The sequence below is a fragment of the Phalaenopsis equestris genome, unplaced genomic scaffold (genome assembly GCF_001263595.1).
Source record: "Phalaenopsis equestris unplaced genomic scaffold, ASM126359v1 Scaffold001017, whole genome shotgun sequence".
Lineage (NCBI taxonomy): Eukaryota > Viridiplantae > Streptophyta > Magnoliopsida > Asparagales > Orchidaceae > Phalaenopsis > Phalaenopsis equestris.
This window is the reverse complement of record NW_018165456.1, coordinates 196,734-210,394: the sequence shown is the minus strand read 5'-3', so window position 1 is coordinate 210,394 and position 13,661 is coordinate 196,734.

The window sequence follows — 13,661 nt, the reverse complement described above, 5'->3', positions numbered from 1 at the left end:
TAACTTGACACCCTAGAAAACTTAAACTCGTCACGGCAAGGAGCTTGGAGCTAGCATGGTGGGCAGCACGGCCATCTTCAACAGCAAAACATGTCTTCCCCAGCTAAACCAATTCCTTCCTTAGAATTAAACAACCAAGCCATAGGATTTCTAGGTAGTCTGCTTATGCAACATAAATCCTCACCTCATCTTTAGGCCTTTGTACTGCTCTGCTGTACAATATAAGCCCTAACTCGTCTTAGGATTCTGAGTTTGTCGTTCATCATGACCTAAATCCTCACATCTTTCAAGCTATTTGTGTGATCATTTCACACGAATGTAAGCCCTAACAAATAAAATTGGTAGGATGAAACACCTAAATATTTCTCCTCAAAACTAAAGCCAAACATTAGGATAGCTTGGGAAAGTCACCGAGGTTCTCCCCCGGATCTGTGGCATCCCCTAGTTCTTCCTCTTTTGGACTTTACAATAAACATTCCAAATTTGAGCCAATCCCATTTCACACCTCTTTGTCTGATATCATTGAACAGTCATATCCTTTTCAAATCCTTGAAGATAATATTTCCTAATTTTTATCGAAAGTTTTCTTCGGTGGCTTTGGTCATTTAAGATGTAATTAACTATAGGGGTTTGCCCTTATAGGAAACTTCTCCAAACCCAGCTTAATATGAACCCTGTTTAATTCTTCATATTGAATAGGGAAAATTATTGGGAAATAAAATAGTTTCGCAGACCAAATAGACATCATACATTTTTTAGTTTGTTTGATCGAGGCTTTATCCTTAAGTCTTGTGTTTATCCTTTAGGATAGATACAGAGTTTGAGGTAAAGTGCTCTAAGTGCTCTTTCATGAAAAATATGGGGTCAGTTTGATTTCATATTTTTCTAAAAATTAAATGTCCTTCCGAAGCGGGCGACAGGATTTCAATTCCGATGACCGACAGCTTCTTAAATAACTTCTTACGGGCAACTCCCCCCAAACCAAAATAGTCCGACAGTGCCGACAGCTTCTGGTGACTCCACTGGGGAGAAGTTTCTCTTTCTATTTAAATCAGAAAGTACTATCTTCATATATCGGTAATGTGTCCATTTTTCTCTTGGACTAAAATTACCTTTCTTCTATTGACATACTTTACCCATTTCTGTCTCGGGAAAGTATGACCAACTCTTTGGACTTCACAACTCTTTGGACTTCAGGACTCCAACTCTTTGGACTTCAGGACTGTCTATTCAATCACCTTTGTACAGAGGGGTTCAGGAGGCTATTAAGGACTCTTTAAATCTTCATGAGGGGTTAGACCCCAATAGGTGTGTTGGTGGACTAGTTCCACCTAGGCATTGTGTGCTGCTAAATGGGTCTGGCACTGGGTCCTAAACACTCCACATCTCCCTTTCAAATCTAATTTGCTATTTTGCAAATTAAATCAAATTGTGTTATGCTGCGCACGCTTTAAAATTTTCTTATATTAATTAGAATTTTCTACTTTAAAATTACCTTTTTACTAAAAATTTTAAATTCTCACAAACTACGACTTACTCGATCTACAGACCAACCTCTATAAACTTTTAGTGCTTGCACTAAAGATTACATGGTTTGTCCATATAACTAACCCAAAAACATTCTGTTTTTAAAGCTGTTGCAATGGCCTACCCAACACTAACATTTTCCTGCAACTTGCTGACAAGACATGAAGCCCGCAACGTTGTTCCCACCATTAAGTTCAGAGCCGAATTTGAAGACCTTGAGGTTATCCTCGGGAAGGCTTTATTCTTTGTGATGAAAGTCACCACTCCAGAAATTCAGGAGCTGTCTGCTGAATTTGACCTGAACTGTCTTCAGGACTTCTCTTCCTACAAGAAGGCCAAGACTATTTCTGTCGTGGCACCCACTAAGCCTACTGTCCCCGCTGCTGCTAAGGGAAAGAAGTAAGGATCATTGAAGATCTGATTGAGGGACTAGCTGTCCCGTCATCAGTGTTTGAAATCGGGTCGGGTTCAAAGACTACACCACTAACTCAAACCCAAAGGAGAAACCATAGCAATAGCAGGAGAGTTTGGAGGGCTTGGAGGGCCACTAAAGCTCAGGCTCCTAAGGAAGTACCTACTGATGAGGAGCCTCACCAAGAGGAATTAGAATTAACAGAAACATATCCACTTCTGTGGGGAAGTAGATTCCATCCTCTGATGCATACCAACGGGTACGAAAGTATCCAGAAGATCGCCGTTGCATTACCATCACTTCATAGACAGGGTGTGTGGAGAGAAAGAAATGTCCTCCTATCCCCCGAGTCAGTTTAGTTTTTTAGAGGCTAGCCGCCAAAGAAGGTTGTTCAGTGAGTGAACTACTTAAACAAGTGGGACATGCAATATCCCCTCGCATGAAGAAAGAAATTTTAAAGGGCGTTAGATCCGCCAAACGATCTCAAAAGTTAACTGAGAATTTTTCTACTCGCATCCCCATCTGGTTTCGCTTGGGGAGCAGAGTTGATACCACCATAGTCACCACTGAGTCTGTCCTCGCTAAGACCATAGGTCGTCGACTGGTTAAGTCAAAACTGGGTCCAAGAATCCTACTAATCACCCACTACAAGGATGTTCCTAAAATTCTAAAGGAAAAGACAAAGAGATTACTTGATACTGTAGATGGTCTGCACCATGAGGAGCATACTCTTCATTGGCATACCGATGTTTCTGCTAGGACACTTCGTTCTGAGATATCATCGTCAAAGAAAAAGGTATGAATACCCAAGGTCGTTGTACCAATACAGTCCAGTAAGCCCGCAGGGTAAGATCATGGAATCAAGCCAGGGTTTGAAGTATCTGACATCGTCGCAGCGATTGCCAGTGAAATGGAAGAATAAGAGGAGGAGGTCCAATAGGGTCCTATAGATCTTAAGTCAATCCAAGAATCAGTGATCGAAGAAAAATTTGAAAAGCTCAGGGCCGTGATTTCCGAGTTGGCTCGAGAACGCGGAGTTTTCATCAACAACAATGATGAAGATTTTGACTATAATGACTACCTTGAAGAAGATTTCATGGATGTCCATGTCATCAAAACCAGAGCCGCTACATTTGCGCGTGAGGCTCAACCTCTCATCAAAGAGAACGTCATAGATGAGCTGCGCAGGGCTATCCTCATAAGGGATGAACAAGTCAATCAATTGGATATAAGGATAGAAGAGATAAACGCAACTATGAACTCCATGGCCACCATTCAAGGTCAATCACAAGCACCGCAACTATCATCTCCAGATATCAACCAACCCGAGATAATACACATTACAGATGAAAGAAGAAAAGTTGCCTCTACAAACAGAGATGAACAACAAAATAAGGATTCTTGATGAGGTGCCATACCGGAGTAAGAATTCAAGCAAATGGTCCAACAAGTTCATGAGGCCTTAACCCAATCTAAGAGCGGTGCATTGATTTTAAAGGGTAGACCTTACCCAGAAGAATTTGATGTTGTACCCTTCCCCAAGGGTTTCATGGCCCCAAACTTTAAAATATTTGATGGAACTAGAAATCCCAGACAACATCTAGCACACTTCCGAGCAAGTTGTGCCAACACAAGAAATAACGAGGCTTTACTCTTCTAACAGTTCGTCACCATCCTGTCAGGGATTGCCTTTGATTGGTATGCCCATTTTTCTAATGGGTCAGTAGAACATTTGTCAAGCTGGAATAATTATTTGTGAAAAGATTTGCCGGAGCTCAAAATCATGTGTCTATAGGAGAGCTCATGATGGAAAAGCAAAAGCCCAACGAGACTTTGGTGGATTACATTTTGAGGTGAAGAAACCTTAGCATGAAATGTGAACCTCAGCTACAAGAACATCATGCGATTGAAATTTTACTCAAAAGCATTCATGGCCCAGTAGCTTTCATGCTCAAGGGACTCACCATCAAATCCTTTGAGAAGCTACTCAGTAAAGCCAGCAGTCATTAAGAAGAAATCAAACATATGGATTCACACGGAAGTCCAAAGAAACCAGAGTGTTTGAGAAGAAATCAGGAACTGTAGCGAGTGTCGACAAAGGAAAATAGCCAATGAAGATATATGCAGAACATCCTCATCAGTCTTCATCACAGCAGGCTTAGAAATAGAATAGCCAGTCCAGCCAGCAACCACTTCAAGAAGGGTCACCTCGAATAGGGAATAAGATAATATCTCTGGCAGAACGGTAGAAAATGGTGTATTCTTTCAAAGATGAAGTTATATCTAAAATGTTTAGAAGTCTGATGAAGAAGCTTGAGTTCAGACTATCAGAGCCAAAGAAGCCCAAGGAAGTTGACAAGAAAGAAAGGAAGTTGACAAGAAAAGGAAGTTGACAAGAAAGATCAACCAAATTATTGCCAGTATCACTGATTGCTCGGACACACTATAGAAGAATTCTTCATATTTAAGGATTGGCTCGAAAAGAATCTTAAAGAAGGGAATATAACGATCCATATTCCAGAAAAGAGGGATGGAGTACGGCTTGAGCCAAACTCAAGAAGGTCTTAAATCAAATCTAGAATTCATGAAAACAATCTTCCACATACTGGAAAAGATGGATGGAGTACGGTTTGGAGAAAATTGTCCCAAAAAATATTGAATCAAATCCAGCACACATCAAAACAAACATCCGTTCAAAATCTTCATTCTGCCAAGACCGAGATGAAGATTTCACCACAAGAGCCGTCATCGTCAAAGACAAAGAAGAAGAATAACACTACCACAAAGATTGATAGCATGGAGGGTAGGATAGGGGCTGCCTCTGCTAGATTGGCTGTCTTGGATTCGGGGAAGAAAATCCTCGAATCTCTGACTTTGTATGATTATCTTTTTTCCCCTCTAGGGTCTTATAACTATAATGATCATGATTTCAGCTACGTTTTAACTGTTTCTAGTGATGGTGTAACTGATTATGACCAATCTAACTTCGAACTCAATTCCCAAAATGATCCTCAAATCATACTTGAGTCCGACAAACTTGCTAACAAGACTGAAGTAGACATCAATGATAGCAGGTACAACAACATCGAGAGTGAGGAACCAATTCTAGAGCACCACGGTGCACCGCTTACCATCAACTTAGATATTTCTGACAAAGAGGAAACACTAGAAGATTCAACAATGACGTCTCAAGAAGAAGAAATTACAGAAGTAAACTTAAGGAGCGAGAAAAGTGTTACCTCCAAGAGCAGCTCCAATGGATAAAGGAAAGCAAATAGTAACTCGAGAAGAATTAGCTCCACCTCCACATGTGGAAAAAACAAACAACCAAGAGAAAATTGGAGGACCACATAAAGTGGATTACAACGTGCTAGCTCATCTTAGGAAGTTGCCGACCCGATTAAGCATATATGACTCTTTGATTCTATTAAAGGAGATGAGAGAGTCTCTGGTTACAGCATTGCTCGACCCAGAGATTTGCTTAGCTCAGTTGGCTAGCACATCCTCAGATGAAATTTTCTAGTTGAAAGAAGAGCCTGGAGTGACCTTCACGGATGAAGATTTGCTGCTCGGTACTACCGACCAAAACTGACCACTCTACATCTCTGTTAACATCGGTAAATTTGTGTTGTCCAAAGATTTAGTAGATCCTGGAGCATCACTCAAATTGATGAGTCTACGAACATTGGCCTATTTGAACGTTGAAGCTCAGAACCTTACAACCGACAAAATGATGTTAAGAGGATTCAACCAGAAAGGAGAAAGTCCCCTTGGATCGATTACATTATTTATGAAGGTTGGAGAACTAGCAACAATCGTCAAGTTTCATATCATCGACGCCGAGACCTCTTTCAACACTCTACTCGGTTGACCGTGGATTCATGAACACAACATGGTTCCATCGTCTCTACACCAATGCATCATGTACTACAAATAAGGATAAGAACATTGCATTAAAGGAGATCTACAATCATTTTTAGTTCATGAAGTTGGCATTCATGAGGATGCTGCCTACTAACCGCCTCCAAAGAAAATTGTCTTCTCTCATAAAATTACGACAAACAAAGTAAAGATACAGAAAAAAAAAGTACAATGGCAGGGCCATTTAACTCCGCTTCAATGATCTTACACTACTTTCTTACAACAAGTTGGTGGAGGTTTTTTTAGTTCACGCACCCGAGGTCGAGGCCAGAGACAAGGACGAGCAAGAACCAACTTAATTATTGAACATAATAGGCCAACCATCAACATCGGTGATGAATATAGTTCCAAAGATGAAATAATGATGAAAAAATAGAGGAAAACTCAATACGATATATCCTTAGAAGATGCGGAGAACAATGAATATGAGACGATGTATGATAAGATAAACTGCTATGTGAATACTATGACTCTTGATCCGATCCTCCCTCAATAAGTCAAGAGTTTAGAGGTCAAGGAAGTCTGTAGTGCTGGTTTAAAGCCGATCAAATTTCACCTTGCTTCTACCTCTACTAATATTGAAAATCTTGTAAATTTGGATGATGATCCTAATAAATTAATGGAATTACCTTTTGGTTACTTTTTGCCTTACGTACAAAAGTTAATTCAACATGAACATTTACCAAAACAAATGCCAAAAGATAAATTACAACTTTTTGAAAAGTTATGGAGTGTTAAAAGTCAAACTCCTAACTCAAAGAGGGTCTCGGATTTGGTATAGTTGGACCAATCGATGATTCAGATATTTGTATGGTTGTTACTAGTGAATCAGGAGAGGATTGCTTCGATGTACAGGATGACTCTATTGATCAACCGATAGAAGATGCTCCACCAGAATTTGAGGAAGAATTTAAATCAACGGTTGATGAGTTGAAATAAATCAACCTCAGACTGAAGAACAACCCCAACCTACATTTATAAGTTCTCTACTTAACGATGAAGAATCTCTATGGCTGAGAAAATTTTTAATAGAATTCAAAGATTGTTTTGCATGGAGTTATGATGAAATGTTGGGATTATCAGCAGAGGTTGCAGTTCATAAACTCGGGGTAGATAAAAATATAACCCCAGTAAAATAAGCTCCAAGAAGGATGCGCCTCAAAATAGAGCAACAAGTTATCACCGAGGTAAAAAAACTAATAAACGCTAACTTTATAAAAGAAGAACAATACCCCACATGGTTAGCCAATATTTTACCTGTCAAGAAGAAAAATGGACAAATCCGTGTTTGCGTCGACTTCAGAGATCTAAACAAAGCATGTCCGAAAAACTAATTTCCACTACCAATACTAGAAATGATGGTGGATATCACTTCTACACATAAAATCTTCTCTTTCATGGATGGATCATCGGGATACAACCAAATCAAGATGGCTCCCAAGGATGCAACACTTACAACCTTCAAGACATCGATCAAAATTTTCTGCTAAACAATGATGTCGTTCGGGTTAAAGAACGTCGGAGCAACATAATGGTGCTTTAATTGAGTGTTGGAGTACAATTTTTACTCTTGATTGCTCTTAAACATTAGGTTGTATTATCTTCATAGGGCAATGAAATAATCTAAAAGCTATCTTTTAGAATTCTTAATGTAGGCTTCCTACATGAGTACTATAGTAGCATGAGCTCTGTGTGACTTATGGGTTTCTATTTTATTGAAGTCGCCTTGTGATTTTGTTTTGGTTTTAACTCATTCTACTGTGAAAAATGTGCCATTGCGTGAAAATATTCTTTTATTCTTAAACATACTAGAGCCAAGAATAAAGTTGTTGATGCAACAAGTTAATTTTTTTTATCATACTAAGTACTATGATTGTTAAGAAAAAAAATGATTAGTATCTAGTACGTCCTGGCTTTCATCATCTATTATTATCTAAAAGAAAATAAAATCTAATATAATTATTCATGCATTTGTATGTCTATTACTATCTAAGCATGGTTTTATATGTGAACCTTTTTTTTGTGCTCATGTGTAGCAATCCTATCATGATAGTAGATATCATGTACCTGATTTGAATGAGCCAGCAATGTTATGCGAGGCCGAAAGGAAGTGTTTAACAAAATATATTCCTCCTTGCGAGGTGTAATTGAGAGGATGTTTGGTGTTTGGAAGAAGAAATGGATGATACTACACTATATGCCACCTTACCTGTTTCCAAAATATGTACAAATTGTGATAGCAACGATGGCGCTACACAATTGTATTAGGCGGCATCCATCTCGAATTGATGTCGACTTTCACAGTGCCAAAGAAAATCAATAAGAAGTTCCTACAGAAGCATTTGAATACCATCTTGGGCAATCTCTGCCACTAGATGACAACAATCATTCTACTATTTGTACAAAGGAAGGGGAAGGTGCAAATGAAATTGTTGTCATTCGAGAACATATCACCAATCCATTAGTTGGAGGGTGATTATTTATATAATAGGTTACTTTCTTTGCATTGATAACTAGTGGGATGTTGGCACATGGATATACTTTCTTTGCATTGATACTGAAAGCAATCTCTTCTTGATGAAGTTATGTATCTATATCCTTCTGTTTATTAAATAATTTTATTTTACAATCTTTTAGTTTATTAATCTTTAGTTCTTAGCAGTTGGGAGAATGTGCTCCCCACTTAGCTTATAAAACTTTAAGAAGTAAGAATTTGGTAATAACTTGAATGAATTTAGTTGCAAGGATAATTTAAAATCTGATTAAAAAGATGATTTTTATGTTGAAATTGGAGGGATTAGAAGAAAAATGAATTTTTGAATCTCCTAAATTTGTGATGAAGCAGAATCATTTATATTCCACTTTATTTATGTTGTTTTAGGATGATACTACTGGGTTGAGCAGTCATAAGATGAACCATACCAGTAAATTGAAAATTGTGGGTTTTATCTTTTACTTTGATAGTTGAGTGAGATTATGGGAATTGATTGAGGATAGGTGCTAGTTATGTAAATGTTTAGCTATTTTAAACATCATCATAAATAATTCTATTGTAGTCTGCTCTTCAAAATTATCATTTTAATATATATAATTAATGTTAAGATGAGAAAGTTCTAGAATTAATTTCAGTTTTAATTAAACCACACAATTTTTATTTAATTTTTTTATTCATGTGCTATAGCAGCATTAGGGGAAAGTAGAAAGGAAAGCATCAATTGTTATGTGGTGACGTGCTTTAAGAAATTTATATATAATATTAAATAATTATTCATATTTATATATATATAAAGATATATAAAACATGTATCATTAATTGTCCCATCTCATATGCCCCTTCCCGTGAACTACAGGAAGACCGAAACATAAAGCAGTTTGGGGGAAAGGGAAGAAAAAGATTATATGGCATTTTAAATGAAAGTGTATTTATAATCAGAGTGCTATGAAATCATCCTATTTTTAAAATATCCTTATGCAGGAATAATTACATAGCACTTCAATGAAAAAGGGTGCTTGCTTTGTAATTATCATTGTTTGTAGTGTTATATTTGTAACTTGCCCGAACTATACTCAATTATTATTCATTTAAAGGAATCATACTATTAACATGTATGGTGATGATTTATTTGGAGGTATCCCTTCATCCACTTGTTAATTTGCTTGACATTGGTTTATGTCATCTGTAACTTACCTAGTTTTCTATGAAATGAAAAAAATGGGTTTCTTTTTTTTATATTTTTTTGATGGCCTATATTCTATGAAGCTTTGTGATGTTTTAATGGTTTTGTACATTAATGTTCTTGGAAATGATGTGAATTCTTGATCTTTGTTTTGATCTATTATCATGTAATTATGTTGTTGCTGGAAGGCATAATTTGATGGATTACTATATTGAGTTCTAACCCTCGGCTAAGATTTGCTTCTCAGCGCCCTGTACGTAGGGGGGGAAGAAAAATCTAACCATCTGCACTGTTATTTCCTTTTATGTTGCATTCAGGAGACGATGAGCTAACGGATTTCTGAGACATCCCGACAAACACTCTGTTACTGTGGCCTCCAACCCTCACTACTAACGTCACGTCGGCCTCACAGCTACGAAAGGAAGTTCTATACCTGCCCAAGGAGCATCACCTACTGCTGACGTCACGTCAGCCTCACAGCTACGGAAGGAAGTTCTATACCTGCCCAAGGAGCATCGCCAAATAGTGCAACTTATTCAGTTGGACAGACAGTTAGATTGATTCCCCAAATGATGTTGATCGAGAATGGAGAACATCACTTGAGCAAAATCTGGCACGGGAACTACACCGTATAAATGTAAGAATAATATAATTATCTTACTAATTGTAATTTTAATAGTTTTAGAGTTTTTGTTTCTCTCCTTTTGTTATCAGTTACTTGAGATGTGTTTATATAATTCTGGATTGTTAACATTGAAGTTTGGACTTAACAGTAGTCATGTACCCTCATGAAATCTTTTGTTATGTAAACGATGATTTTTTTCAATGTTATATAGCATAAATTGGTACTACAATTCACACTCTTTTTCTTTAGCAACATTTATGTTTACAATATCCATAACCTAAATGAAAAATTAATGTCTTTTTGTTTGCACATCAAAATTTGAGCAGTCAAAACTTTTAACATTCATATGTTATAAATGTTAAGAATGAAAGTGTATTTCAACTTTGGAAAAAGAAATTGGCACACATCCCTTTATTTGGCTTTCTTTAAGTTTCCATCGATATTTGATTAGAAATAATTAAATTGATTACTTAATTAATAATATGCTAGATCCTAAATGAAGTATATTTTTAATACAATCGTGCCACCGAATATAAGAGCATTCCCATAACAAGTCATTTATTTCATAAGCTCAACTATTGAACAAGTTAACATTTTAAAATATTTTAATCAATCTCATACATTTATTAAATGACAATTACTAACTAATTACCCAACAATTAAATCTATTACATAATTAACACTTTGAAGTTTAACTAATTTATAACATAATAAATTTTGCTTTCGAAATTTCAAAAATTTCATTGTTACAGTCCTCTTTTAAATAGTTTTATCAAACAAGGGCAGAATAGTCATTTTTCCAGAAACAGCTGCTCTGTAGCTGCTTTCACATAGTTGCACCAAACAGACAGCCAGCTTCTTCGCAACAACTTCCTAGGTCAACACAGTTGCAGCTGAAAACTGGGAAGGTGCAGCTGTGCCAAACAGAGCCTTAAACACACATGATAAAACCTTTTAAACCCTTAGATCTTAGAACAGCTACTTCGACGAGGAGCTTGAAGGTAACTCTGTGGTCATCAAAATAAGGATGTACAAAAAATAACTTCGAGAGAGAAAAAAGATCTACAATAGCAATCTTTTCCTTAGAATTAAATAAAAAGCCATAGGATTTTAAGGTTATTTTCCTAGTTCAATATTAATCCTCACCTTATCTTTAGGCCTTTGCACAACCATGTTATGCAATTTAACCCCAAACTCACTTTAGCCTTTTAGGTTGTTGTTCGTTACAACATAAATCCTCCTATCTTCCAGGTTATTTGTATGATTGTTTCATGTAAGCATAAGCCCTAAATAATAATAATTGGCAGGATGAAATATTTAATAATGTTTCTTTGAAATTAAAGTCACACCATAGGATAGCCTGTGAAGACACTGAGGTTCTCCTTAGGATCCATGACATTCCCTAGTTTTCTTCCTTTGGATTCCATAATAAATGTTTCAAATAATAGCCTTTCCTATTTGATACTCATTCGTCCGACCTTGAAAAGTGCTGCCTTTTGGAATTCCTAATAACAATATTTTCTGTCTAAATCAAGAGTTTTCTTATGTGACTTTGGTCATTCAAGATATAATTGACTGTAGGGGATTGCTCTTATAAGAAACTTTAGAACCCATCTTAATGTAAACCTTATCTAATCTCTTATATTAGACAGGGGAAAATTTTTTTATCAACATAAAATGGTTTCACAAACTAAAATGGATGTTATATATTCTTTAATTTATTTAATTGAACCTCACTAGTAAGTAATATGTCTATTCCTCGAGATAGATGTATCACTTGAGGTGTTATGCACGTTTATTTAAATTATTATGTATATGAGATTGGTTCGGTCTTGTATTTATATATATATTTTTTTTTGGTCAAAGGAGTTGCTTATGACTCCCTACATGTTAAGGTAAAAAAAAAAGACTATTACAATCATCAGTAAGGGGGCTGGGAATTTCACTATCTGGTTCAATACAAGAACCTAGGAAATCCCCCAAAAATACTTTAGGTGTCACCCTCAAAAAACAAAAAAAGAAAGCTACAATGACTCAATAAAAGGAAAACTAAGTGAGGTTGCTTCTGCCCCCCAAAGAGATCATTTATCTTTGTTGACTATTCTAAAGTGGGGAACATTTAGGATATCTCCTTGTAGCAGATAAAAGAGAGCAGGTGGAGGGTTAACAACAACTTCAGTCTCATCAGTACTTGATCCAAGATGAGCCAACCAGTTTGCAGGCTGGTTACCTTCCCTGTAGATAAATGTGAACTTAATTTGCATCTTGCTAGTGAGATCCCTAATTTTACTTATCCAGTAAGAGTAGTGTCAGGGAGTCTCCTCCTCCTGATTTAAAAGGGGAATAATCACAGCAGAATCCAGTTCTAACCAAATTCTATTCCATTTAGCCTTAATGGCAAGGTTAATTGCCCAGTACACAACAATGAGTTCAGTTTCAGTTGCATCATTGGCCAGGACAGGGGTATGAAAGTACAGCAAGCACTTACCCAAATGATTTCTGTAGATGCCACCCACACCAACACCATTTTTAGTAAAGCTACCATCAGTAATAACCTTTAAGTAGGATGATTTGGGGCTTTCCAATAGACTTTAATGACTTGAATAAAATCAGTCTTAGTGGAAGCACAGAAGTTAAAAATATTAGGAAAGCCTTTACAATTAATCATCTTGTGCAAGTAAGTCACACAATTTCTGACAGTAGACCCCACATTAGGATTTGCATCTTCAAATTTGACCTTGTTTCTTTCCATCCAGATGAACCAAGCAATGGTGAAGGAGATAGCAGTGTACTTTCTAACCTTCCAGTGCCACAAGCAGTCAACCAGTCTATCCCAAGTAAGATTTCCCTGGTCAATTTTCAAATGGTTTAGGAACCGTTTCCATATATGTTGAGCAAATTCACATTCAAAGAATAAGTGGTTCAGAGTTTCCTTTGCCTTTCTACATAGCCAACATTTAGAGGGACCTCTCAATCCCTTCAACTTTAGAATATCATCAGTAGGGATCATTCTATGGAATATTCTCCAGCAGCAAAAGGACATAGAAGGTGATAAGAATTTATTCCATAGCTGATCACCCCAGAGTATATGATCCCAGCAGAAGTTTTTAGAATAGATAGCTTTGGTGAGACTTTGGTGGGAAGTGGATTGCCATAAGAGTTTATCAGCAAGATTTCTGTTGAATTTTATACTGACCACTTTGGTGATAGAATGAGGTTGAAAAAGGCTTGCTAACTTACCCAGGGACCAGTTGTCCCTATCCCAACAATCAGCCACTTTCAAATCACTATTATATATATTGGTAATGGGGGAGAGCCAATCTTTAGGACACCAATTATCAAGCCAAAACTTGATGTCCCCATTACCAAGCTCCCAGCTATAGTTAGCTTCAGCAATATGTCTGATTTTCAGCATTTTCACCCAAATTCTAGAATCACCAATTTTTCTTAGGACAAGTGTGGGATGCTGATCTTTGCAATACTTACCCCACATGAATTT